Genomic DNA, 5,000 nt, shown 5'->3' on the forward strand with positions numbered 1-5,000 from the left:
CTGTAGGATGGGATGTGTAGACCGGGACGTCTCTGCAGCACCAAAATACTTCATTCAGAAAGGTTTGAACACATATTTTGCCTTTAACAAATATTGCGCCCCTCTGCGATTTGGATATTGGGTTAGTCCATGTTGCAATTTCGATACAATTGCGATTAATTGTGCAGCCCTACTTAGGCTTCAGGAAGACTTGGGAGCACGTATTTGGCAAAGGGTTTAGGTATTTCAAAGAGGGTTTATGGGTCTTTACTAGAGCTGGGCAATATATCAATATTATATCGATATATGAGGCTAGATATTGTCTTAAATTTTGGATATCGTAATATCCTGATATGACACAAGTTTAGTCTTTTCCTGGTTTTAAAGGCTGCATTACAGTAAAGCGATGTCATTTTCTGAACTTACCAGACTGTTCTATTATTTGCCTTTTCCCACATAGTTATTAATCAGTCCCTCCAGAAAAACGTGATCATGTGATCTCATAATTCAACGCATAATCAGCCAAAGTCTGCATATTTATGCGGGGGGCGCATGTTTTCAAATACGCCGCACTTTCGCCGCATAAATTGCAGATTTCTGCGCAAAATATGCGGGGCTTGCATAATTTCATAATCCCCGCATTTTTGTTGCAAAAAAAGTCCCATATATATCTTAGCAGAAAGTTAAAAAATGTTGCGTTTACTTCACACAAGAGCAGCTATTTCCCCCTGTTGCCATGGGAACGTTATGAAGTGACGTAATTACGTGACGTGAACATCATCGAAAAGCTGCAAACCCCGCGATGAAGCCACGATGAAACCGCAGTTCTTGCAAGTTCCCGCAATTTCATCGCATAAAATTGCATAAATATCCCGCATATTCCATCGTATTTTTTAAGAAAACGTGCCGCATAATACATAACATTTTTCTGGAAGGACTGGTTATATCAACATAACTGATGATTATTTATCAAAAATCTCATTGTGTGCATATTTTGTGAAAGCACCAATTGTCAACCCTACAAAATCGCCACATTATTGATATCGAGTTATTTGGTCAACAATATCTGGATATTTGATTTTCTCCATATCGCCCAGCTCTAGTCTTTACAATCATTCCCTGAAACAACCGAGCAGACCTGTCTCGTTGCACCGTCCACATCTTCTCCTCAACTTGATATTTTCAGCGTGTAGCTCGTTAGCTACAAGGTCGTTGTTGTTTCCTGAAGAGAACGGAGTTTGACCGGCAATTTCCACTGGATGCGGAACGTCTGTGGAGTCATTAGGTTTCCATTAAAGTCAGTGTGTGTATTTCCACTGACTGCAGAACGTCTGCGTCCCGACTCCGTCCCAGCTCCGGCGGTCCCAGCCCTCCGGAGCAGATACCAGAGCTTCTATTTTTGCCGGACGTCGGAGAGCTCCGCAGCAATTCAGCACACGGCAGATAGTGGGGACAGGAAGTCGAGCACAAAGAAAACAAAAATAAAATACCGGTTAATTTTCAAAGTAAAATCCAGCGTGCTCACGGCGGATCATATCTCCCTGCACTACACCTTGAAAACACAGCTCAGAGTAGTTTCCCCTCTACTCCTCTGGATGGAAACTAACTGTTCTTGGTTTTGTGGTTCTATTCTACGTGAATTCGTGAGATCTCGTGGGTCCTCGTGACTACAGCTGTCAGTCATGGCCGCAGCCGTGCCGCAACAAATCCGGACCTGGTGGGTGTTGACGGACGGCGGAGCACGCAGCCGTTCTGCAGCGGAGCCGGTCAGCAGACGTTCCACATCCTGTGGAAATTGCCGGTGAGAACGGAAACAGAGAGAGAGAGAGGGAGAGAGAGAGGGAGGAGAGTTCAGGCAGGTATCCTAGGGGGGTTTCCCTCTGTCTGTGGAAGACTTGGGTGAATGTTAGGGGGTTTAGGGGTTGATCAATTGTTCAAATTAAGTTCATTTTCAGCTGAATCGTTGGGGGTTTTGGACGGTTTGTCAGACAGAGATATTGTAGATTAATGTGTGGGTTATGTCCTGGATGAGTGGATGAGTTTTTAGGTCTAAAATGTGGATCAGTGGGTCCCAAAAAGCCCAAGATGACTTCCTCAAAGATCTTCAGTTTCCTGTCCCAGAGGAGAGAAGAAACTAGAATCACACATGTTTACGAGTGTTAAAATGTTGGACTGTTCCTTTACGGGTTGAGGGATTATCTGAGAATCATAAACTACATTTAAATAAAGAAGAAATGTCATTTTCTACTATATATTTGTGCCCTTGTGTCTTGTTAAACATTTTAAACACCGCTAACTCACTAACGCTTTAGTGTGTGTGTGTGTGTGTGTGTGTGTGTGTGTGTGAGAGTGTGTGTATCTGAGTGTTTGTGTGTGTGTGTTTGCAGTGTGTATCTGTGTGTGTTTGTGAGCGTGTGTGTGTGTGTGTTTGCGGTGTGTATCTGTGTGTGTGTGTCTGTGTGTGTGTTTGCGGTGTGTATCTGTGTGTGTGTGTCTGTGTGTGTGTTTGCGGTGTGTATCTGTGTGTGTGTGTGTGTGTGTGTGTGTGTGTGTGTGTGTGTGTATCTGTGTGTGTGTGTGTGTGTGTGTGTGAGCGTGTGTGTGTGTTTGCGGTGTGTGTGTGTGTGTGTGTTTGTGAGCGTGTGTGTGTGTATCTGAGTGTTTGTGTGTGTGTGTGTGTGTTTGCGGTGTGTATCTGTGTGTCTGTGTATGTGTGTGTGTTTGCGGTGTGTATCTGTGTGTGTGTGTGTGTGTGTGTGTGTGAGCATGTGTGTGTGTGAGCGTGTGTGTGTGTTTGCGGTGTGTGTGTGTGTGTGTGTGTGTGTGTGTGTGTGTGTGTGTGTGTGTGTGTGTGTGTGTGTGTGTGTGTGTGTGTGTGTGTGTATCTGTGTGTGTGTATCTGTGTGTGTGTGTATCTGTGTGTGTGTGTATCTGTGTGTGTGTGTGTGTGTATCTGTGTGTGTGTGTGTGTGTGTGTGTGTGTATCTGTGTGTGTGTGTGTGTGTGTGTGTGTGTGTGAGCATGTGTGTGTGTGAGCATGTGTGTGTGTGAGCGTGTGTGTGTGTTTGCGGTGTGTGTGTGTGTGTGTGTGTGTATCTGTGTGTGTGTGTGTGTGTGTGTGTGTATCTGTGTGTGTGTATCTGTGTGTGTGTGTATCTGTGTGTGTGTGTGTGTGTGTGTATCTGTGTGTGTGTGTGTGTGTGTGTGTGTATCTGTGTGTGTATCTGTGTGTGTGTGTGTGTGTGTGTGTGTATCTGTGTGTGTGTGTGTGTGTGTGTGTACTGCAGCAGCTCCAGGTTAAAGCTGTTAACTTACTAACTCTTTTTTCCGATACTTTTGATGTTTGTTTTTAAATTCATGGCCAATAAGCCTAATTTAAATGACATTAAACCTAATTTTTAAGTAAAAACAAAGCAGAAATTATGAATTATTTGGACTAATAGTTAAGATCAGAGGACGTTGAGCGGATCACAGAATGTCAAAGTTTAGTTTCAAGATGCTATAAACACCCAACATGGAATAAAAGTCCATTAATATGTTAACGTGCAGTTTGGCTGAAAGAAACCATATTTGTGATGTGTAATCTTTTTGAAAATGGGTCAAATTTGACCCGAGGAAAACACAAGTTTATATAAACATTTAGTAAAAAATCAAACTAAGCTGGAGAATGTTCTTTAAAGCCTGGTTCCCACGGCAGGATAATCAGGCTGATTTTAGCCCCGATTCCCCCCTTCAGACAATCTAAGGATGCTCCGATTATGGTAAAATAATCTGATCAGATGTTCCTGCCGTGTGTGGTGTGTTAAGACTGCTCTCGTCTGCTCTGAAGGACGTCGGGACCGCTCCCATCTCAAATCGGGGATATCCAACATGTTGGATTGTTTTGGCCCGATTTCTCCTGGTGTGTGGTGTCCCCCGGGGACAAACCAGCACGCAGCCTGTGGACTGTGGCGTGTAGCCAATCAGAAAGAGAGGTGACGAGGCGTTGGTGGACGGTGGACGTCGGAGATAAGTAGAGCGAGTATAGTCCATGCTCGCGTTGTCGCCACTTCTTTGACCATCGCCTTTTCTTTTGATAACATTTTTTTTTTGGTTAAAAACAAACTACAAACTATCGCCACCATAGACATATATAGAGCCACTGCATCCTCTTCGTCCGCCATGATTGTTTACTCTGAAGTCACGTTTGATCTCGAGGGATTTTGCGAGATTTCCCGTCTGACCTGGGAATGCTGGGGAGTCAGATCGGTTGGTGTGTGATGTGTTGCACCACACGCTGTACGACCAAAACTGTTAGACCGTGATCTTTTATCGCCGTGTGTGGAGTCTCTCAGGATTGGAAAATCAGCCGACAATTTTAAAATCGTCCCGTGTGAACCAGGCTTAACCCTAGTGTCGACATGACATCATGACGTCACGTAAACATACACGGCCACTTTCTAAAGCCAGGTGGCGTGTTATCTGTACGCATTATGAGCTGTCCACGTGGATGTCTACGCCGTATACAGCAGACGGGTTGCAGACTGATCTCATGAAATTGCGTATGTATGACACGCCAATTCGTATGCCATTTTGGCGTGTTATCAAGACGCAGACATAAGCGATTTTCGGCCTTTCATACTACTCTCTACGGCGTCAATTCACACGCAATCGCAAGGTAATGTAAGTCAATAGAGGCCAAAACGGCGTTGATAAACACGCTAAAAAGCGAGTATGCGTCTTGATAACACGCCAATAATGGCATACGGATTGGCGTGTCAAACAGACGCCACTTCATGACATCAGGCTGGTTGTGTTGTCCTCCCGTCGACCAACAAGCAATTTTTCATTTTTCTGGGTAAAAATTTTAAATGAAAACTTTTTTTTTTCAGTATTTTGGTCTTTTTCCGTCACTTTTTGTAGATTTTTTCTGTGCCTGTGTGTGTGTATTTTTGTGTGTGTGTGTGCGCGTGCGTGTATCTGTCTGTATGCGTCTGTGTGTGTGTGAGACGTTTTTGTGGGGTTTTTCCCCACGTTTTTGA

The 5,000-nt window shown here is 44.1% G+C and overlaps 1 protein-coding gene across 1 annotated transcript in view; it reads left to right on the forward strand.

The window, feature by feature from the left end:
• The window catches only part of cog8 (component of oligomeric golgi complex 8), a 6,674-nt gene extending 6,408 nt beyond the window's left edge, over window positions 1-266 (forward strand). The window contains exon 7 of the mRNA XM_031308523.2: window positions 178-266. The gene's annotated coding sequence lies outside the window, so the exon portion shown is untranslated. The remainder of the gene's footprint in view (window positions 1-177) is intronic.
• The last annotated feature ends 4,734 nt before the right edge of the window (window positions 267-5,000 follow it).

This window comes from Sander lucioperca, chromosome 3 (genome assembly GCF_008315115.2).
Source record: "Sander lucioperca isolate FBNREF2018 chromosome 3, SLUC_FBN_1.2, whole genome shotgun sequence".
Classification (NCBI taxonomy): Eukaryota; Metazoa; Chordata; class Actinopteri; order Perciformes; family Percidae; genus Sander; species Sander lucioperca.